General features: G+C 40.5%; 1 long non-coding RNA gene across 1 annotated transcript in view; it reads left to right on the top strand.

Annotated features, from left to right (window-relative positions):
* The window catches only part of LOC134346233 (uncharacterized), a 55,518-nt gene extending 50,909 nt beyond the window's left edge, over window positions 1-4,609 (top strand). The window contains exon 3 of the long non-coding RNA XR_010017878.1: window positions 4,600-4,609. This is a non-coding gene — a long non-coding RNA (uncharacterized LOC134346233). The remainder of the gene's footprint in view (window positions 1-4,599) is intronic.
* Window positions 4,610-24,898: the final 20,289 nt, after the last annotated feature.

Genomic DNA, 24,898 nt, shown 5'->3' with positions numbered 1-24,898 from the left:
ACACCCTGGCGAAGGGTCTCGGCCTGAAACGTCGACTGTACCTCTTCCTAGAGATGCTGCCTGGCCTGCTGCGTTCACAAGCAACTTTGATGTGTGTTGCTTGAATTTCCAGCATCTGCAGAATTCCTGTTGTTTTTGATCTATCTCACTCCTGTATGCCTCCTTGTCACCATCTCAAATTCTGCAACCAATAGTTGTGTCATCAGCAAACTTTATTTTTTGTTATTTTATCTTATTTAGAAATACAGTGCAACACAGGGCCCTCAATTAATCTGCTCACTGGTAAATTTTTGAATTATGGGAGGAAACTGGAGCACCCAGAGGAAACACATGCACTGATGGGAAGAATATACAACATTTCGAACAAAGGACACCCAAACTGAAGTCAAGCTGTAACAGCGTCAAGCTAACTGCTATGCTACAACGCTGTGCCTAACACACGTTGTGGGTGTAGAGAGAGTGGAGCAGTGGGCTAAGCATGCATCTTTGAGATTCTCTAGTGTTGATTATGATGGAGGAGGAGGTATTATTTCCAACCCACACTGACTGTGGTCTCCCAGTGAGGAAATCAAGGATATAGTTGCAGAGGGAGGTACAGAGCCCCATATTTTGGAGCTCGTTGATTTGAAATGAGTGTATGATTTTGTTGAATTCCGAGCTGTAATCAACAAACAGCAGCCTGACGTAGGTACTGTGATTGTCCAGGTGATCCGAGTGGAGAGCCACTGAGAGTGCATCTGCTGTAGACCTATTGTGGTAACAGGCAAATTAGAGCAGGTCCAGGTCTGTGCTTAGGCAGGAGTTGGCCATCCTCTCAAACCACTTCATCACAGTAGATGGGCATGCAACTGGATGATAGTCATTGAGACAGCTCACTATGCTCTCCGGGGGCACTGGTATGATTGTCACCCTTTTGAAGCGGGTAGGAACCTCCGATTGCTGCAGTGAGGGATTGAAGGTGTACTTGAATATTCCCACCAGTTGGTTAGCACATGCCTGCAAAAGTGTAGTGGGTGCAGCCCAGTGCATCACAGGTAAAGTCCATCCCACCGCTGAGCACATCAGCAAAGAGCACAGTTACAGGACAGCAGTATCCACCATCCAGGGGTCATGCTCCCTTCTTGCTGCTGCCATGGAGAAGTAGGCCCAGGAGCCTTGGCTCCCACGCTGCCAGGCCCAGGAGCAGTTATTATCCCTCAGACTATAGGCTACTGAACCAGAATGGATAACTTCACTCACTCCAATACTTAGCTGATTGCGCAATAGAAAGACACAATTTCAACAACTCTACAACTCGTTCTCAATATTATTTACTTAAGACCATAAGACGTAGGAGCAGAATTGGGTCATTTGACCTATTGAGTCTACTCTGCCATTTCGTCATGGCTGATCCATTTTTCCTCCCAGCCCGAGTCACCTGCATTCTCCCTGTATCCCTTCATGCCCTGACCAATCAAAAATCTATCAACCTCTGCCTTAAATATACACAGATTCCGGAGCTGCCTGTGGCTAAGAATTCCACAGATTCACCACTCTTTGGCTAAGTAAATTACTCCATCTCATTCTATTAGGACACTGCTCTATTCTGATACAGTATACTCTGGTTTTAGACTCTCCCATCATAGGAAGCATCCTCTCCAGGTCCACTCTATCGAGGTTTTTCACCATTCAATAGGTTTTATTTATTTGTTATTGTTTCGTTTTTCTTTTTGTATCTGCACAATGTGTCATTATTTGTGCATTGACTGTTTGCCTATCTTTGTGAGTAGCTTTTCATTGATTCTATTATGTTTCTCAGTATCTGCTATGAACACCTGCAAGAAAATGGATCTCAGGGTACTATATGGTCACATATACAGTATGTACTTTGATAACAAATTTACTTTGAACTTAGAATATAAATGATTCATAGAACACATTGCACCAAATATGTCCAAATTGGCTGCCGATACCAGATTAGAGGAATCTGAATCAGTCTTATTAGTATTGACGTATGTGGTAAAATTTGCTGTTTTGTGACAATACATAAACTTGTGAATTGCAATAAGAAATATAAATAAATAAGCAGTTCAAAATGACAGGAAGTTCGAAGAGTAGTGTTTGTGGGTTCATGGAGCATTCAAATTTTGATGGCAGGTGGGAAGAGGTTGTTCCTAAAGCATTAAAAGCATCTTTAGGCTCCTGTAGCAACTCCCCAAAGATGGGTTTAATGATGGAAGCCGCCTGTTCAGGGACCACTTTTTGAAGAGGCCTTTGATTGTAGGGAGGCTAATGTCCATGATGACGCTAGATGAGTCTGTAAATCTTTCTTTTTCATTCCTGTGCATTTACAGTCTCTATGCCAAGCAGTGATGCAACCAGTCAGAATGCTTCCCACTAAACGTCTGTAGAAATTTGCTCAAGTGACATGCCAAATCTCCTCAATTTCCTAATAAATTATAACCACTAGTGTGCATTTTAGTGATTGCATCCAATATGTTGGGCATATGATAGATCCTCTGAAATGCTGATGCCCTAAAACTCGAAGCTTCTCACCTTTCCACTGCTGACCCCTCAGTAAGGACTGGTATGTGTTCTCTTGACTTCCCCTTCCTGAAATCTACAATAACTTCCTTTGTCATATTGGCGTTGAAGCACGGTTATTGTTTCCACAGGTAAATATCAATGTTTATCAAATTCAAATTGATTTTGACACTATAAACTGGTTGATAGAGCATTGATAATTTACTTTTAAGGCAGCTGCAGGATTTGGCTGATCAGAGGTTGATGCAGGTAATATAATAACGGAGAATGGACAGGAAGTTTGGAAGCCGGAGAAAGCTTAGGTAGCTTTAGCAGGTGTTAACTGAATAATAGTAAGATTACAGAACAAAACTTTAGCAATTGGATCTCATGATATTGAAAAAGTAAACACTGTCCAAACTTCAGCAAGAATTATCACAAATAAATTCAGAGGGATTGTTTCCAATGGGCTGAATGCAGCAGGGAGTTTCAAACCTCTGTTAATGAGCTGGACTTCTGCCATCTTGGAATGTTTTTACATAGGATCACAATTTGTTAAATCCCATGTTAAAAAAAGCAATGTACATGTAACAACAACAAAAGAATAATTATACTGTATTTCAGGGGATGCATAGAAGAGCTAAACTGTCGATCTCTGGTTTTAAGAGATTGAAGACACGAGATAGCAGATGCCACTGATGTTGCGCTATCTGGTTCATTCTTCTAGCAGATTGTGTTACTTAAGAGAATGAGGAAGTATTAAATAGTGTCTTTTTTTTCTTGTGAGTGAGATGTAATAAAATAACTAAATTCTGAACAATTTGAACCAACTGGATCTAAATGATTTAGATCAACACAGAAAATGCTGGAGGAACTCAGCAGGCCAGGCAGCATCCATGGAAAAAAGTGCATTCGACGTTTTGGGTTCTGCCGAAGGGTTTTGGCATTTTGTGTGTGTTGCTCGGATTTCCAGCATCTGCAGACTTTCTCTTGTTTCTAAATGATTTAACTATTTTCTGCAGCATTTGTAGAGAACAGTGGTACTGACAGGTAAAATACCACAAGGTGAAACAGGATATGCAGGAAATGTTTTAGTGAGATGGTGGCAAGTGTGTGGAACAGATTGCCTGAATAGTTTTCCAGAAGATGGTTTTTGTCAACAGATGTGATTCAGGGATATTGGAATTTCATCAGTATTGATTGGTATTTGGACTAAAGGTCTTCTCTCTACAACTTTACAAAAAAAATGATATTAACAATTAAATCAAATGTATTTCAATTTACTTTATCCAGAAGAAATACTCCAGGGTAGATTCACTAAATTGAATTTTTTGAGCACAAAGCTTTCTGTGAAGTACTGTTTTTGAAAATAAATTAAATATATCACCTTTTGCTACTTTTCCTAGTTCATTTACTGTTCTGTATAGAACAGTATAGATAGACTTTCATCCTTACTTTCCAATAACTACACCACTCAAGGAATATTCAGGATGGGATGGGCACTATATCAAACTGAAATTTGAAATGACCTCTCTCCTGATGGCCAATGTCATTATAAAATAATAATTAATAATTTTGAAATGTGGAGGATAGGTTTGCAAATTTGCAAAGATATTTGCTGTGATACCCCAACCAATGTATTGCACATATTATATAAACTATTTTTACAGGTTAGTTAAATCATAAGAATATCACCTTTATTAATAACAGTTTATCAATGCTAAATCATAATATAGAATAATAATATTGTAAAAATATACATGGTCTTAAAATATCATTATATGACTTCCTAAGAAAGTATTTCTTAAATATGTGTAGAAACTTCGTAAGATTTAGTGATATCTGAAACATGGGAAACAAAAGTAACGAACTTACGCGTATAGATATAAAACTTAAGATATACTTAAATATATTTTCTATATATACAGATGGTTATACTTAAATCATTTATGCTTTTATATTTACAAAATAACATTTAAATATATGACTAGATTTAGATTAATTAAGAACATTATTCAAATATAGAGCATTTGTTTTTCCAAATGGTATTACTGGATAATTTAACCTATGTTTATTTTCAATTACTACTATCTGTAGACGAAGTAATACTAAATGAAAGTGAGCTTTTTTGCCAAGTTACTTCGAGTTTATTTAAGAGGCCTTTGAAAGGAAGCCCTCCAAGTACTCAGGACTGGTCAGCAACTGTCAGCAGGCTGGATGGAGAGCGAGGTGTCTCCCAGTGGAGGTTGGTTGTAGGGGATTTGCAGCCCGTTCCTTCGTTAGAGCCTTCAGCATTTTGGGCATCGAGGGAGAGAGGAAGAGGAGAGCCATCCGCAGTACCACCGATGCGGCAGAGAGGGCCTCAAGATGGCTGTGGCTCAAAAGAGGGGAGCCATGGAGTCATAAGTAGCTCGCCATCTGGACACAAGCTGGGGTCTGATCAGCCCCGGCTGGGTCACCCGGAGGAGGTTGTATGATGTTGAAAGACCCAAAACACCCGATGATTCCAGGAACATCACTGAAGATGTGTCCAGAAGCATCAGTAGATGTATGTACACAGCATGTGAGATAATGTTTAAAAAGTTGTTCTTTTAAAACTGACACAACAGCTACTTAAACCCAGCCTCTTCAGCAAATTTCTAAAATATCTTATCAAGTACTAGCAATGTCAACATACCAAACAATAGACTAAACAAGTGAACAAAAGGACATGTTGATTTAAACAAAGGCAACAGAATATTTATTTTCCACTTGCCTTTATTAGGGAGAATGTAGAAACAACAAGCAGTCAAATAAATAGAAACATTTGTATTGCAGTAAATAACATGTTTCCACCTCAAATTGGAACTTCTTTACAATATAACAAGATCTATATATTCTTAAAAAACTGCTGGAGGAATTCAGCAGATCAGGCAGCATCTCCGTAGTTAAATGATTGATATTTCTGGTGAGACACTGCACTTGGACTTTGAGTATAGAGGAAAATAGCTGGTATTAAGAGCGAGAGGCTGAGGTGAGACGGGGCTGCTGGGTGATAAACAAACAAAATGGGCAGATAGCACCAGATAGGCATATGGAGATAGAGAAACTGGAAAATGTCAATACTTCCCACTCCCTCTGTCCTACCTGGTTCCAACTGCCTATCATCGTTTACCTCAACAGGTTCCATCTACCACCATTCCCACCCGTTGCCCTTTGCCCTCCCTGAACTGGCTCAATCTGCCTAAAATTTACTTTCTGAATTCATTTCCACCTATCACTCACCAACCTCTGTCTCTAAGTGAGCCCCTCCCACTTTTCAACCTATCTCCATCTGCCAATCATCCCCCAACTCACATGATTCTACAGATCACCTGCCGGCCTCTACCTTACTCCTCCCTCTCTCTCCTCTTTTACACTGGCTGTCTTCCCTACATTGATGCACAGTCCCATACCAAAATGTCAACCATCCCTTTGCCTCCATAGATGCTGCTTAAGACATTGACTTCCTCCAGCAGTTCTTTTTCTTGCACCAAAACCCAAGCATCTGCAGTATCCTGTGTCTCCAAAATAACAAGATTGTTGTAATAGTCTGAGATGAGTTTCTGCACATAAAATGGAACATCCAAAAATACTGATGAATTTTACAAAAAAAAAGATGAATTAGCAAAGTTCACTGAATTTGAGAGAATCTAATATTTAAATTATTATAAGATTAAAATGTACATTGCTGCCCAATTATGTATTTCTTCCTTGCTGCACCACTTTGTAAGTCTACATTGTTCAAATTGGTTTCTTAATGATATGTGAAATGAGCTATGAAGTATAGTTTTAAAAAAAAATGCCAATGGGCAATCAAACATGGTAGCAGCTGCTTCAAAATTTTCTACTGTATAATCACAGACCTCATAAAATCATTAAAAAGAGTAAACAACACTGTTATGCTTTGGCATGCAGCTGCTTGCATTCAAGTATTTAAGACTGCAACATTTTATTTCGATATCTGGGGTGAGCTACTTAAGAGTTTTGATTTAGTTTCTTTGTTATTCTCAATTAGAAAGTTAACAATTGCTGACAATCTTTAAACTTTACTCTACTTCAAAGAGAATAAATATTGGAGAGAAGGTGCTCTCTATCTTTGTGTTGGATTTTGTAAACATTAAAGGAAATATTTCCTCCAGAGTCTGTATGAGGTTAATTTTAAGAACTAGTCTGAAAATTCCCTCTGATCTTCTCCAATCATACACATAATTTCAAGAAATAACTTCTGATGCTTACCCTTTTCGAGTTGATTGATTACCAAAGGAAGGTTCTCTCCAACAATAGTAACTACCAGTAAAGAGTGTCGTTTATTTACATTGGTTATGAACAAAGATCATTACTTTAAAACAGATGCTCCATTATGATTGTGTTTTATGACTAACTGTTCTCTTGGTTCTAATAATCTTTTGTATGTCTTTCCAAGTACAGCTGGTAAAGGGTACTTGATAAAACTGCACACTTGTTTGAGATCTTCATATCTCATGGGTACCAAGTCCTCACATCCTATAGAGGACTTCATCAAACATTAATAAACCTAGCTGTAGATACTTTATACTCATAATGAAGAGAGTGAGGAATCATAATCAACATAGTTATTTGAGGATGGCTGTATTGGTAAGCGTTAGTGAAGCTTACAATACATCACAGCAAGTCTGAGGTGCAGGTTTCAACATAAGGACCTGTAAAATTTGTTACAAGCTTTAAAAAAATGCTGACTTACTGACAAAATGGAATACCGTACAAATGTCAGTCCAGTCACAGATCTGAAATTTTCAGTTACACAATAAAATGGATCAATTTCATTCATGACTTTGGGGAGAATGACCCTGTTGAAATAGAAGGTGAGGATGAAAGTGCAGAAATGAAACCATACATGATTCCATTAGCTGAAACTGAACTAGGTGTCAACATTGTATTTGCAACAGGAGGAGGTATGAAAGATTCATAAATGAGGTTCATAAGATTCACAAACAACACTATTACAGCTTGGGGGCATTCCGGAATTCAGGGTTCAGTTCCGGTGCCATCCTGTCAGAAGTCTCTGTTGGTCCTCACCGTGGAATGCCTGAGTTTTCCCTGGATGCTCTGGTTTCCTCCCACAGTCCAAACCATTTTCTGGGAAGGTTAACTGGTCTTTGTAAATTGTCTGTGAGTAGATTAGGGTTAATTGGTGCTGAGGGGTCGCTGGGCCAGCGTGGCTCGAAGAGTCGACTCCGTGCTCCATCACCAAATAACCAAGTGAAATTCTGACCTATTTAGTGTAATCTCACACCAGTGCCTGATGCAAAAATAAAAGCCCGGGTACAGAGAGCTAAATGAACTTGAACGGCAATGTGAGAATGACAAGACTGATGGGATGACAGCAGACGCAAGTAACCACAGTTCAGTATGGTGAACTGGTAAGAAGTGACGTGGTGCTTCAGGTTCACTGAATCCAACAGGAAATTTACATGAGCATAGCAGTAAGAAATTTGTTACTTTCACCTCTGGGCAACAGCAAAAGTAGTGGTAGCTAAAACTGATAAGAGAACCCAGCTATGAATAGAAGATAACGTGACTCTTTAGCAGAGCAGTAGGGGAGCAATCTCCATCTTCCTACACTTCAAGATTCATAAAACTAACCTGACAGGTGCAAAATTCTTCACAAATCTAGAATTGCTTCGTGCTCTATGCCAAGCCCAATGTTGATGATTATCAATGTTATTGATCCACATGGGGTTACAGTTCTATACCATGATACCAGATAGGGTAAAATTAAAATATTGCAAATATATAGATATCTCACCTAAAACACTGCAAGCAAGAATGAATCAAATGCTCTTGTATATCCAGTATATTTTATCTATTTAGAATGAATTTTTAAAAGCAACTTTTATAAAAGTTGATTATTTGAAGAAGGATTCAAAATATGTTAGTTTAAAAATCAAATAGACCGTTATGCAGATGGAAGTAGTTTATGTAGATCTATGAGTGGGTGAAAATGAGCCCAATAATATTACCTGTCATTCTCTTACACTCTGACCATTGTCCCAGCCTGCTCTACCCCTCTTCATACTCCACTTCCCCAAGACCCAAAAACACCCTCATTAATCAACTCTTTCCTGCTTAACCGAATCTTTCCTAGAGCTGGTGACGAAAATTGAACACAATTTTCATTATGGCCTCACCATTTTGTCCAACTGCAACATCACACTCCAAGTTCTATACTCAATGCCCTGGAGCTTTTCTATAAACCTTTCTTGTGAAGGCTGTTTATATGACTGGAGGCCTGTGATGCCTTTGCAGTTAAGTTTTTTTCATTGCACCTATGCATGCACACAGTATTCTTCTGCATATGATGGAAAAGGGCCAGCAACATCGTGAAGGATCCCACCCACCCTGCTCCTGGATGGTTTGTCACACTTCCATCAGGGAGCAGGTTATGTGCCAGGACCAGCAGAGCCAAAAACAGTTACCGTCGCCAAGCAGTAACATTGATCCACACCTCCACACCAATCACCACCACTACTTTATCATTTCCCATCAGAGTCACCTTATGTACAGACACTGCTGTGCCTCGCGTTACTTTATGCAGATACAATCGATTAATATAAGCTATCTAATGTATTTATATTGATTGTTGTTTTAATCATTGTATTCTTCATCTTTTTCTCATGCTAAATTGTATCCAAAGTAATAATTACTTTGTTCTCCATTACACTTGTGTACTAGAAATGACATGAAACAAACTTAAATTTTAAATCCTGAATCTTGACAATAAACTTGACTTTGATGAAGGCCTTTAAATCATCACAATGGGGTGAAATGTGTCATTGCGTCAATAAAGAGCACAGTCTGAGGATGTGCTGGGGCAGCACACAGGTGTCCCATGCTTCTGCCACCAACATAACATGCTAACAACTAACTTAACCGTAACCCTAACCCTAACCCTAACAGATACGTCTTTGGAGCGTGGGTGGAAACGGGAGCACCTAGAGGAAGCCCACACAGTCATGACGAGAACTTGCAAACTCCTTACGGACGTGATGACCCTGTTCATGATGGCTCTGTCCTCATTCAACAATGTAGACTCCAAGAAACCTCACTAATGCCTCTACTTCCTCAGGAAATAAAGACATTTTGGATAGAAAACACCTTACCCCAAGCATCACAACTTGGTAGGACTACTGCTCTGCTTCTGACTGCAAAAAAAACTGCAGAGGGTCACAGCTCAGCGCATCGCGGAAACCAGCCTCCCCTCCATGGACTCTGTTAACATATCTCACTGCCTCAGTCAAGCAGCCAGCATAATCCAAGACCCCACCCTCTGCGGGTATTCTCTCTTCTCCCCTCTCCCATCGGACAAAAGAATACGAATAGGGTCAAGGACAGCTTCTCCCCTGCTGTTATAAAACTATTGAATGGTTTCCCCAGTACAATAAAATTAATTCTTGACCTCACAATCTATCTCATTTTGATCTTGCACCTCGTTGTCTACCTAGACTTCATCTTTCTTGCAGCTGTTACAATTTATTCTAATAGTTTTATTTTGTACTACGCAATACACTTTTGTATTGAATTGATCTGAATGAACAGTATGCAAGACCAGGTTTGCACTGTACCTTGGAGGCAGCATAGTAACATAGTTAGCACAAAGCTTTACAGTGCCAGCTGTAAGATCAAGATTCTATTCCTGCCACTGGTTAAGAAGTTTTTATGTTCTTCCTATTACCATGTGAGATTCCTCCAGGTGCCCTGGTTTCCTCCCACATTCCAAAGATGTATGATTATGGACATGCTATGTTGGCAATGGAAGCATGGCGATACAGGCTGCCCAGTATAATCCTCAGATCATGTTAGTCATTGACCCAAATGACACATTTCACTGCACATTTTAATGTACATGTCAGAAATAATGCTAATCTTCTCTTTACATGTGACAATGATAAACCAGTTCCAATATTAATGTTTTGTAGGTGATAAAGATGAATTCCTCATAACAACAGTGGAAATGCAGCTACATAGGAAGGCCCTATTTAGAAGCTAATATATGATTACACATTAACTGGAAGATCATATGTAAACACAAATCTGACTGAAGGTGTGAAACCATTGAATTGCAGATGCTATGAATTATTTACTTACAAGTGTTGTGTAAAGTAGGGTGTCAGGCAGTATATGGAAGGAATTGTAAAACAAGATTACACTGTGCAAATCATGGGAATAACAAAAATAAAGGCAAGGCATAGACAAAAGTATAGAACACCTAACTTGTTGATGTAGACTTTGAGAAGATTATAGAACACTTCTGCTTTCAACATTACTTCAGTATGGGAAGTGGTCTACATTACTACTGCATTGTCACTCTTGAGGAACAATGTGCAATCTTTCTCCCAAGCTGTAGGAACCTAACATTGGACTCCACAACCAGATTTATCAATATTGAAATATTATTAACTACAAGACATTGAATGCACGAGTATTGTCTTTCCTGTTATGACATGCAGCTAACCTTTCCATTGGTTATAACATGTTTTAAAAGAAAAGGCAGTGTCCGAAGATGCCATAGATGAACTACACACATTTTAAACTCTTCATATCTCATGGGCATACTGCATGTTGGCCACAATCTTATTGAACAGTGAAGCAGTTCAAAAGGCTGAGTGGCCTGCTTCTGCTCATAATTCATATGCTCATACAAATGTACGTTCTGCAATAGATTGTTAGAACCAATTAATCACATATATAAATGTTTGCGATGTGTCAAGGATAATGTTGGTTTCATGTATTCTGTTTTGTTTGTAATATATTCTGAGCCATCAAATGATTGGACTGGAATCCCCTACATCCATAATAATTCAATGTATAATTCACTGACCTGTATGACATTTAGCTATATCAACCAGATGGGTCTCAGATTCAGTTGATTGCCTCTGCTTCAACAAATTTCTGTCTTGCAGTCAATGCTTGAAAATAATTCATAGTTTCTCTCCAACTCAAAATAGGATTAATCTGCAGTCATAACAAAGGCACACCAGTATCTCTACTTCATGAGGAGCTTGAGGAGGTATGGTATGTCACCAATGCTCTAGCAAATTTCTACAGAGGTACCAAGGACAGCATTCTGTCTGGTTGAATTACCATCAGGTATGGAGGCTCTAATTCACAGGATTGAAGAAACCTGCAGAGGGGGTAGACTCGGGCAGCTCCAGCAAGGACACAACCCTCTCCACAACTGTCATCTGCTTAAGCAGGTGACCTTCACCATTAAGGACAGACCCACACACCCTGATTAAGCCATCAGAAATGGAAAGAGTGAGCAGCATCAAGTTCCTGGGTGTCAGACTCTCTGTGGATTTACTCTAGGCCCAACATGTTAATGTAAGAAAGCAAGACAGTGGCTATATTTCATTAGGCATTTGACGAGAATAGGTATGTCACCAAAGACACCCACAGTTTTTTACAGATGTACCATGGAGAACATTCTACCTTGTTGCATCATCATCTGGTATGAAGCTGCCACTGCACAGGATTGGAAAAAGCCGCAGAAAGTTGTAAACCCTCCTGGCTCCATGGGCACTAGCCTCCCTAGCATCCAAGTCGACTTCAAAAGACGATGCCTCATAATGGCAACATTCGTCATTAAGGACCCCCTTCTGCCAGGACATGCCCTCTTCTCACTGCTACCATCAGGGAAGAGGTCCAGGAGCCTGAAGACACACACTCAATGTTTCAGGAACAGCTTCTTTCCCTCTGCCATCAGCTTTCTGAATGGGTAACTTATGAACCTATGAGCAATACCTCAGTATTTTTATTCCAAAACATCGACTGTTTACTCAATGCCGTAGATGCCGCCTGGCCTGCTGAGTTCTGCCAGCATGCCGTGTTTTGCTTTGGATTTCCGGCATCTACAGACTTTCTCATATTGGTTTTTTACCCTCCCTTTTTGCACTACTTAATTTATTTTTTATTGTAATTTGTAGCTTTTTTTTATTACTATGTATTGAAATGTACTGCTGCTGCAAAGGAACGAATTTCACAACATACAGCAGGTCTGCGATATTAAACCTGATTCTGATTCCAGTTCCGGATCTTCACCATCTAAGCTGTGCTCTCTTATAATTACTATCCTGGTGGAGGTACAGGAGCCTGAGGAGCCACACTTAATGTTCATCATCTCTGGATCTGCTATCAGATTTCTGAACATTGCATAAACCCATGAACACTACCTCAGTATTTTGTACCCATCTTGCACTATTTATTTATCTCTATACATTTCTTAGTGCAATTCATAGTAATTTTTTGTGTTGCACTGTACTGCTGCCGCAAAACAACAAATTTCAAAACATATCTCAGTGATAATAAACATGATTCTAATTTTTTATCATCTTCATATAAAGATGGTGTCTTTACATGGAACATATTTTCACTATTGATGGAAGATGTCTCCAGATATATCCCTACACTACAAAGTCTCTTGTCTGGTATGAACTAAAAGACCTCTTTCAACCAATGGAGTATAGGTGGCTAGTAAAGGTAAATTTGAACTGATAAAAAAATGCAACAAAAGATAATCCTAACATGTAATCGATTTTCACAACCAGTATCCAAACAAAATGGCATAAATGATAGTGGGAAACATACAATGGAAGAGGACAGAAACAAAAAAAGACATCTGATGTGGAGATGTAGATACTGTACGTACAAAAATTGTAAATTGACATATAGTATTAAAGGAAGTTAGATGGATAGAAAATATAGAGAACAGGGGAAAAAAAGTGTGGTTCTGAATCTGGCTACAGTATTGGTATATCACTCCAGTCAATACTGGAATTCTTTCCATCTTTTTATTTATAAATTGTTTAAACATAATACTAAAGAAATGAAATCAGTTTTTCTGAAACCAAATTCAAAGTTACTGTATTACAATCTGTGTGGAGGGCTACAAGGTAGACAGGTTAATAAAATGGGTAGATATGCGGCAGATACCAATCACTGTTGAGACTTGAGAGATAATATGTTTTGGGGAGCAGCTTAACCTACACACTGAGTAGGATATTAATCTTTAAAAGGGGTTGAGAAGGCACAAAAGGTCATTAAAGGACAGATAGGATTCTAGATAGAAAAAAGCAGACTGAATTTGACATTGAATTTGTAAAAGATATTGCTTAGCTCATGGATAAACCATTACGTGGAGTTCTGGCACATCAATTTAAAAAAAATATTAAAGCCATTGAAAGGGTCTGTAAAAGACTGACTGGAATAATATGAGGAATGAAAAGATCATAGTTATCGTTTGAAAAATAAGGCTTTTTTCACTAAAATGGAAAAGGTCTAGGATTTAATAGCATTTCTCAAAGTTATGAAAGGCTTTGAGAGGTAAACAATGAAAAATTGCTTCTACAGATTTGTGAACTCATAAAAAAGACATAAATTGAAGAACTGCCTTCAAAGGAACAAAGGAGGAAGTTGTAAAAACCACATTCTACACAGGGAACATGAAATCCTGCACCACAATGACTTGTCCTCCAAGATAGTACTGTATCATTACTGTATTTCAAAAGGAAGTGAGTAAGTAATTGCAAAGGAACTGTGAATGAAGTGAGTGTGATGCATTGAGGGATGCTGTAGTTTCTGATTTTATAACTGAATTCATGTTATAATGTTGCCAACCCAGTTTTCTATTGTTCCTTTATCTTTCTCTACAGCAACTAAGTTTTAACAAAATCATTACCAATTGAAAAGCAAACTTAATATGGGAGCTGTAGAATGTCCAAACAATGCAGTTTAATGAAGATCTCAAGTGAGTCATATCTAAACAGTATTCAAAATACTTTCATCGTTTAGCTGGAATATAATTGTCAAATTTTAATATATGCCTGTAGCAGCTTAAGGGCCTATGTGTATTTATGTGCTGTTCCAGAAAAACTTTACAAATGGTGAACATCTGCCAGGCCACGGCTTACTGAGCAAAGGCAATTAAAATCATCCACTGTCCTCGTTTTCAGGAACATGACAGACAAGGCCCTAAAACTCTGTTCCTGATCCAACACTAGCTAATAGACTAATCAGAGCGGAACATTCCTCTTTCCTTTGACAGTTCAATGGCATCACATTCTGCAAGTGGAAAGATACCATTTGAATAAAAAGGTGCTTTCTACCAATAAAATTGTTTATATCATGCTGTGTTTTAAAACCTTCGTAGAACTGTAAGATGTTTGAGCATCAGAGTGTTTTGGTACATCAGTGCATTTTATGTCTAAGAAGAATTAAGCACTCTCAGTCAGAAGTGACCCTGTCTGCCATGGTGACATTGATAGGGCAGAATAGAATTCACTGCCATTTCAAAATGAATGCAATCATTGCATTATTTTTATTAGTTAGTCAAATAACTAATTAAATATGATAACACTCCTCAAAATTTTTGACTTATCATTAGTTTTGGAGATCTTATAAATAATCATTTTGATGCACAGAGTCAATGTATATTATTTGAAAGGCTTAAAATTCATTTGGAAATACAAGTTGAAACCAACTGCATCCAAACAATACCACTGAAAGACTAGATTAGCTCTTTGGAGACGAGTTACTTTAGTTTTAAGTGCATGTCTGTATTTATCAATCGGTACTCTCTAATACAATGCAGAAGTCAGTGAGATGTGAATTTGCTCTAAGGATAACTCTATACATAATTGATATTCTAACATTTGCATGTTATTAGCAAAGACCAAAAATGCATTTTTTGTCAGTACTAACCCTATCAATGACTGGGAAATGAATAAGTGTACACCCTCAGATAGCCATCATTAAAATGCATGATACTATACCCAAAAATATTTTTTGATCATAGATCTGTGTACTGTTTTAAAATCTATGTGTCAATTCTTTTCTTTGTTAATTCTTATTAAATAGTATGAAATAGTGAAAAGATTTAAAAGCTAGTGAACAGCCCATGTGGCTACAACATCAAAGTTTTTTTCTGTCTATAAGCATCTTCGATTACCCAATCAGCTGGCTTGTCCATAATGTCAGGAACATCAAAAAGATTGTACTACTGACTTTTCACCGAGGGAGATAGCTGAGATTACTACAGACTGTAATCTCAAATCTCATCTCAGACACTAATTCAGAATGGGAATTCTGATCTCCTTTCACCAGGAAAGTCCAGAGTGAAGTTGGAGCCTTGCACCTTCCAGCACAGAGGCAGGAATCGTTAATTTTCATTGTACCATTCTATATAACATGATGTTCAATATTTTTAAATGCCAAAAAATCCATAACAAAATATCAAAACATAAATTGTAGTGTTACGTACCCCGTAACTGGGTTGCCAAACCAGCAGAAATGGATCACTCAGTTGGAGTCTGGAGTACTAGAACTAAGAAAGTTTTATTAAAGAAACAAGCAACACAGTAATCGAAAGGATAATAAATGCAACAGTTCAGCGATGATAAACACACATGTGCATAGAATTAAGATAACAGCATCAATCAAGCTCTATCATTGTCTAGGGGTAAATGACCAAATTTCAACGTGACTCAAAGTTCAGTTCGCAGTAATCGTTGCCATGGCGATGGACAACGTGGGGGAAGAGAGAGATAGAACAGGAACAACTGATCATTCAGAACGGCTTCACTCACAGACCAGCGAGATAGCTCACAAGCAACTTTTGGGCGGGTCCTTGGTGATGTCACCTGAGGTCACCGACTGTGACCCCTCCTCCAGATGCGGTCGATCCTCTGCAGTGAACCCGGCACCCAGGCAAGGGCGGACACACACCAGGTTCCCGCTGATCGTACCTTTCCACCCTGGTCGTTGTCTGGTACTTCTCACCCACTCGTGAGAGGCGCACTGCTTCCAGGGTCTCGTTACCTCGGGTGGCGTGTGTGTCCCGCCCCAGCGAACCTGTCCCTTTTTATCCCCCTGCTGGGGCATCGCCCGTCCACCACTTCAAACAGTTCAGGGTTCAAAGGGGGGAGCCGCTCCAGACAGCTCTCTCTCCCGTCCCTTCATTACACATCTCCAGATGCTGCTCCATTGTTCCTTATCTCTTCTTCCCCTGAGGGCAGGTGGCAGACCACTTGCTGATGTCACTGATGCTAACCCAGGCCAGCAAACATCTTAATTTTATGTGTATTCTCGTCACACTTCCCCCCTTTTAAGGATTTTTACCGGGAGGTAAAAATTACAAACATGAATACATTATTTGATACATACACAAATATACATCTTTATCAGTTATTTGGCTAACACAGCGAGATTGAAGCTGTCAACACCTTGACAGACAGTCATCACATTTTCTGTTCCTTTTACACGTGTTATTAATAATCCCTTAGACCAGGCTCCCACTCAGCAAACTTCATAGTGGCCAAAAACACTGATGAATTGCGACCAATGTAACCTCTCATTTGGTTTTGTCCCGGACCACAACAACAAGGGTCGTCCCATTCCGACTCAATTTTCTCTCGCAAGGGCTTAGTAGGAGGGGGACGGGTATTGACCGCAGAGTTATTGCAAAACTTCCTGCAGTACCCCACCATCTCCAAGAGCCTTCGGAGGGCCCTCTTGTCTGTCGGGGTTGGGAGGTCAGCGATAGCCTGCACTGTAGCTTGCATCACTGCCAGCTGCCCCTGTGTCACCACAATTCCCAGGTAAGTGACCCTCGTGTGGCCGAATTCATTTTTTTCAAGGTTCACTATCAAACTGGCTTCAGACAGCCGTATTAAATTGCCAATACACACCTCTGTGTTCATCAGCCCTTTAGTCACTGAATTACTCAAAAAATATGGGTGTTGTTTACTAGGCCGCCCTATTGTAACAGACATCACCCAACGTCCCAGTTCTTTGCATTTCCTCGGGGCAATCAAACACACAGGTGCAAGTCGTTTAATTACTTCTGCTAAAGATTCGCTTTGTTCGGGGATTAAGGGAGAGACCTTATCAGTAGACCTGGCCAAAACAATAGCCTTCTCCCATCTGATCGATCCCATACTAATCTTTTCAAAATGTTTTTTTTCTCTTATCAGGGGGCCCCTAGCTTCATTGATTTCCACGTTAACACCCACTAGGTTTGTTAGCATATCAAAAGCCAGTGACCGTCTCAGTTCGCGTCGGTCATGATCAATAACATTTTTCCCCCTGGGCAGCCGGTAAATCTCTTTCATGATTCCACCAACTGTTTCCTCCAGCACCGCAAAATGTCCACTGGGGGGGTACCTCGTGGGCCATGTTAAAAACCTCATCCCCATAACTCTTTTGCACCACCCCCCACTCTTCATCTGCGGGCACTGTACTTGATTTCCCTTTCTTCCTTAGCACTTCCTCATCCACACAATAGCCTACTAGTTCCCTTGTCAAAGCTGTGTCAGAGAGAGCTGTCTCGGCAAAAACCATCAGCCCCTCGTCTCGCTCCTGCGTCTGCACAAATTCTTTCCTGGCTACTGCTACGTCCGTCCCAGCTCCCTCACTACCTCTTGTCTCACTACACCCCGTCTCATACAAGGTTGGCAGAAACTTTTCAGCTAAATTCATGTCGGCCTCTGCAGCTTTCCTCGCCATCCGCCAAGTTACTGCGCAAACGGGATAAACCTGCGAGTCCACGGGCGGGGCCTCCATGCTGGCAGGCTCGACTGTCAATCTCACGACTGGGAACACGATTCCTCCGGCGATGTCATTACCGAGCAAGACTTCCACGTCTTTCATCGGTAATTCGGACCTCACCCCGATCGTGACTAGTCCAGAGACCAGGTTGCTTTGTAAGTGTATCTGGTGCAAAGGGACTGACTCTGTCCCTTCCCCAACACCTTTGACCTCTACCTCCCCAGTCTGGGTCTCTGAGCTAAACTCTAATACACTCTTCAGTATTAGTGACTGACACGCTCCCGTGTCTCTCCAGATCCGCACTGGAACTGGTTTTAACCCCTACTTCACTGACACCAGTCCGGCCGAGATAAACCTCTTGCGCCCTTCCTGGACTTTTTCAGACCTGTCCTTCCCTAGCGGTTCGCTTAACAGCTCGATACAGCCATTCCAAATTTCCGCTTTTCCTTTCCCCGTCTCCTTCCTTGGGGCACAGCACCTGGACGCAAAGTGTCCGACTTTCCCACAATTATAACAGACGACCCCAGGAGACTTCCTACCAGACTGCTCCCGGTCTACCTTATCCTTCTCACTAGTCCCCGGCTTACTTTCTGACTTTTCCGGCGGACTCTCCCCGACGTCCTGACTACCCTTCTGGTAGCCTTTACTCGGGGCAATCTTCATTTTATGCGTCAACGCATACTCATCCGCTAACTTAGCAGTTGCGGCTAACGTGGCTGCCTCTTTCTCATCGAGGTAGGGTCTCATACCCTCAGGGACACAGCCTTTAAACTGCTCAATCAGAATCAGCTGCAGCAGTCTGTCATAATCCCCCTCTACCCCCTTCGAGGCGCACCAGCGCTCACAATACGTCTGCATCTCACGGGCAAACTCCAAATACGTGCGGTCCCACTGCTTCCTCGCATTCCGGAACCTCTGCCGGTATGCCTCCGGGACCAACTCATAAATCCTGAGGATGGCCTCTTTCACCACCTCACACCTCTGGGCATCTTCCGCGGACAAAGCTGAGTAAGCTTCTTGGGCCTTCCCTTTCAGTACACTCTGAAGTAAAACAACCCACTTATCCCTCGGCCAGTCCTGACTTATAGCCACTTTTTCGAAGTGGAGGAAGTACCGATCCACGTCGGTATCGTCAAAAGGGGGAACCAGCCTAACCTCCTGGGTCGCCCGGAACCCTCCACCTTGGTTCGGCATGAGCACCTGCTCGGCCCTTATCTTTAACTTCTCCAGCTCAAATTCCCTTTCCCTCTGTTTCCCTCTCTCTTCTCGCTCCCATTGCCTCTCTTTCTCCTCTCTCTCTAACTGTCTCTCCTGCCTTTCTAACTGCTTCTCTTCGTGTTCTAACTGCCGTACCCGGAACTCGTGCTCGAGTCTCAGTTTTTCAAGCTGTACCTGTACCGCGTCTCCAGCAGGTTTTTCAATAGACACCACCCCCAGCTCACCTTGGGGAAACACACCTTTAGATACATAGTGCTCTACAATAGCTCTGTGTATCTCCTCTCTCCTCATTGTCGACTTCACCTTAGCAAGATTCAACCGTTTGGCCACAGCTATCAATTCCGATTTCCTGGCATCCTCTAATGCCTCCAAGGTCGGCGCCTTTATAAATTCCTCAGCCTCCATTTCTGCTGTTTGTCTTTTCTTTCTTTCGGGAATTTTAACCCAATCAATTTACTCCGTCCCAAATTTAGCATTCAAAATCCTGGACGAGCCCCCACTTATGTTACGTACCCCGTAACTGGGTTGCCAAACCAGCAGAAATGGATCACTCAGTTGGAGTCTGGAGTACTAGAACTAAGAAAGTTTTATTAAAGAAACAAGCAACACAGTAATCGAAAGGATAATAAATGCAACAGTTCAGCGATGATAAACACACATGTGCATAAAATTAAGATAACAGCATCAATCAAGCTCTATTGTTGTCTAGGGGTAAATGACCAAATTTCAACGTGACTCAAAGTTCAGTTCGCAGTAATCGTTGCCATGGCGATGGACAACGTGGGGGAAGAGAGAGATAGAACAGGAACAACTGATCATTCAGAACGGCTTCACTCACAGACCAGCGAGATAGCTCACAAGCAACTTTTGGGCGGGTCCTTGGTGATGTCACCTGAGGTCACCGACTGTGACCCCTCCTCCAGATGCGGTCGATCCTCTGCAGTGAACCCGGCACCCAGGCAAGGGCGGACACACACCGGGTTCCCGCTGATCGTACCTTTCCACCCTGGTTGTTGTCTGGTACTTCTCACCCACTCGTGAGAGGCGCACCGCTTCCAGGGTCTCGTTACCTCGGGTGGCGTGTGTGTCCCGCCCCAGCGAACCTGTCCCTTTTTATCCCCCTGCTGGGGCATCACCCATCCACCACTTCAAACAGTTCAGGGTTCAAAGGGGGAGCTGCTCCAGACAGCTCTCTTTCTCCCACGTCCCTTCACTACACATCTCCAGACGCTGCTCCATTGTTCCTTATCTCTCCTTCCCCTGAGGGCAGGTGGCAGACCACTTGCTGATGTCACTGATGCTAACCCAGGCCAGCAAACATCTTAATTTTATGTGTATTCTCGTCACAGTAGCAATTTGGCAGACAAAATACTGAATTTCATCATAATTAAATATAGTTCACTGCAAAGATATAGCCACTGATATTTTATTTTTTAATTAAAGTTCAAAGTAAAATTATTATCAAAGTACATATATGTCACCGTATACAACCGTGAGATTCATTTTCTTGTGGACATACACAATAAATCCAATAATCAGAGTAGAGTCAGTGAAAGACCGTATGAACATGGTGGACTACTGGTGTGCAAAAAACTGTGCAATACAAAAATAAAGTTAAAAAATGAAATAATAATCAGAAATCAGATCAGAAATATCAAATCAGAAACTATAAAATTAGGTATGCCTTAACGTACCTTTTATACATGGATGATTTGAAATTATATGCTCCTTCATCAGATAAGCTAAAGCAATTAATTCAAATCATAGACCTTTTTTCAAGAAATATAGACATGAACTTTGGACTGGACAAATGCAGAACATTAAACATGATGAAAGGTGCAATAGAACTAGTAGAATACAAAACAGAGCAGCCGGATACAACACAACCGATGGATAAATATGGAACATCTGGGATATCAACAAAGAAAGAAATTAAACCATAGAGCAATAAAGGAAAAACTTTTGAGAGAATTTACTTCGAGACTTAAGAAAATCTGCCAAACAGAGCTCAACAGTAAAAATATAACGAAGGCAATAAATTTGCTATCCCCATATTAATGTATTCTTTTGGCGTAATATCTTGGTCCAAATGAGATCTGGAAAATTTACAAAGAAAAATAAGAACTGAAATGACAAATTTCAGAAAACATTATGTACTTCTGAATGAGCCTAGATTGAGACTACCTAAGACAGAAGGGGGAAGAAGAATAAAACATTGAAAATCTACACAACAGTTAGATAAAACTTCTAAGGATATATTTTCATCAACAAAAACGGGAATCAGCATTCCACACAAGCATATACAATTCTGATAAGTATACCGTACACTTAAGAGAGCACAACCCAGAAAAATGAAGACATTATCACCTTTGAAGAAAAAGTTAACCAATGGAAGAGCATGACCCTTCATGAAAGTTATCCCCACGATCTGAGCAGACTAGATATCGACAAGGAAGTGTGGAGTGCCTACCTCAGCACTGGGGACCTCTTCCTAGAAACAGAAGGGTTCCTTCTAGCAATACAGAAACAGATGGTGAACACAGAAAAAAACAAAAATACACAATAAAACACCAGCGAATTCAAGATGATAAATGTAGAAACTGTCCAGAAAAACCAGAAACAATCCAACATATTACAGGATCCTGTAACAGTTTAACTTTATCTGATTAGTTACACAGGCACAGTCAAGTGGCAAACATCATTAAAATCTTGCTTTAAAATACAATCTCATAAAAGAAATCACACATTGCTATAAATACAAGCTTGATCCAGTTTTAGAGTCAGAATACCACAAATTATGTTACGGCTGATCAGTTATTACAGATAGGACAATGCATAATAACCGTCCGGATATAATATTAGAGGATAATCAAGCAAGAACAACTTATTTAATAGATATAGCCATTCCAAACAGACATAAGTTACAGAAATCAATGAGTGGAAAACACCAGAAGTATGCTGAATTAAAAGAGGAAACTGAAAGACTTTGGAATGTGAACAAGAATATACATTGTCCTGATAGTAATACCTACAACTGGGGTCATTCTAAAGTCTCTACACAATAGCATTAAACAACTAGGGCTACACAGGAATATCTTTGCAAATCTTCAGAATGCCACAATACTAAGCTTTACGTGTTCAGCTATGCCCTTACCTCAGGTTTTACCAGCTTGAGCTGAGAAAAAATGATTTTATAATAAATAAGCTGTACATATCTAGAACATGAGATGATGAGTACTTGAAAGTGAGTCCATAGCTTATGGGCACATTTCAGTGATGGGGCAAGTGATGTTGAGTGAAGTTATTCTCTCTGGTTCAAGAGCCTGGTAGTTGAGGGGTAATAGCTGTTCCTGTGCTTGGTGGTGTGAGGCTCCTGTACCTTCGTCCTAGTGGCAGCAACGAGAAGACAGCATGTCCTAGATGGCTGGGGTCCCTGATGATTCATGCTGCTTTCTTCAACAATGCTTTGGGTAGATGTAATCAATGGCGGAGAGGGCTTTACCAAGATGGACTGAGCCATATTCACTACATTTTGTAGGATATTCCGTTCAAGGGCTTCAGTGTTTCCACACCTGGTTGTGATGCACCAGTCAATATACTCTCTACCACACATCTATAGAAGTTTTAGATGAAATGCTGAATCTTTGCAGACTTCTAAGGAAATAGAGGCCATGCCATGCTTTTTTCATAATTGCACTTGTGTATACAAGGCAATAAGGAGTATAAATACAAAGATACTGTGGGTAACTATTGACGTGCATGGAATGATTGTTAGAGGAAAATATTTTGATAGTTGAGTGGTGAAGTGTTCCAGATGCTTGGTCCAGATAGTTTGAGAAAAGGGTGAGGCAGTAACTAGTGAAGATGGTAGCATGCTTCAGGTGGAGGGTGGTGGGGTAGGGAGAAGAGGCTAGAGACCGATGGATTTTCAGTCAAGGGTCAGCCCCAGGGTGAGGGAGAAACAACAGGCTGAGGGACCTTCTCCAATATTGAATCAAGCTGTGTTGAAGTCATGATTCTGTCCTGTCCATGCTTGGGGGTAAGTGCATCCATAAACTTCCAGCATCTTCAGTGGCTCCAAGTTACACAGCGGCAAGAAGTGGCCAGCATATTGGTGCCAGCATGGAAGATTAAAGATGTTAGGGGTGTACACCCTAGTGGCTATTTTTGTGGCATATGCACACTATAGTCACCTTTGTGGATCCAGTATTTACAAAAGGGTTCATATTTTAAATGTATTTACAATATAGTAAAGGTATTCCCTTTCTTCTTGTAGGAGTTCACCCTGACAAGCAAAGGGAATACCTTTTTAGTAGGAAATGAGCAATGAGAATGGTAAACTGGTGAGACAATTGAGTTCTTAGGCTGGAAGTCCTGGGTTATAAGAAGAGAGTGGTTACGCTGGGACTTTTTTCATGCAGTGAAGAAGGCTGAGAGGTGACTTTAACATCATGAGGGACATAGGCATGGTGGATGCTCACGGTCTTTTTCCCAGTGTAGGGGAGTTTAAAACTGGAGGGCAGAGGTTTGCCCTGAGATGGGATAGATTTAAAACCTGAGAGATTGATTCTTCACACAGAGGGTGGTGGGTACATGGAACAAGCTGCCAGACGAAGTGGTAAAGGTCGGTAGAATTGTAGCATTAAAAAGACACTTGGACAGATTCATGGATAGGGAATGTTTAGAGGGATATGGGCCAAAAGTAGGCAAATGGGACTAAATCAGGAAGGTACCTTGGTTATCATTGATAAAATAGGCTGAAGGACCTGTTTTAGTTCTGTATCATCTCTAAAACTCCCTGACTGAGGAGAACAAGAATAAAAAGAAATAAATATACATTAAATTATAGGTAAAATTCTTTGGAATACAAACAAGGGAGGTAGACACTGGGAGGTGACAAGGTAACCCATCTACTCAAATAATCAGTTCATTCCTTAAGGATATTCAGTGGAAAAATTACTTGGGTGGAAAGCTGGTGGAATATCTTACTTATCACTTATTATTACCCGAATGGGTCTTCGTTATCCAGACGGCATGGCAATCGCTCACTACTGAACACTGGATCTCTGTGGAAATCATATCCTTTTCAAGATCCAAGTTTGAATTATAGGTTGTATTTGCCACGGGCAAATCTCACCTTTTCTACATTGAGCCAGTGAGGAGCATGACCTGGAATCAAAACATTCATTTACTGATTAGTCGGCATGGTAACAAAAAGTTGAGGGCTCATACCACTTTCTGAACATCAACAGGCTTATTCACAAATTCTTCCTATCTTACACCGGGTTTTTGATGAAGTTAGTTACTCCAGGATAATATAGCTCAAGAGTTTGGAAAACAATCTTAGGAGACATAATAGATCCTGACATTGGCTGCCAAATTACTTCCAACTAAGTGAGTTAAGTGAGAACAAAGGGCATCTGCCAGCTGTTGTCATGCTGTTGAGATTGTTCCCCAGTAGGATTTTATAGAACTAGTTATTGTTGTTCCTTGGTCCAAATGCAAGGACGTGAAGATAATGGAGTTTGCAACCAGTAATACTAAGATACTTCATCTGAGTTCTCAGGATTTTTTCATA

This window comes from Mobula hypostoma, chromosome 5, assembly GCF_963921235.1.
Source record: "Mobula hypostoma chromosome 5, sMobHyp1.1, whole genome shotgun sequence".
In the NCBI taxonomy this organism is placed as follows: domain Eukaryota; kingdom Metazoa; phylum Chordata; class Chondrichthyes; order Myliobatiformes; family Myliobatidae; genus Mobula; species Mobula hypostoma.
This window is presented reverse-complemented; position numbering and strand designations above follow the sequence as displayed.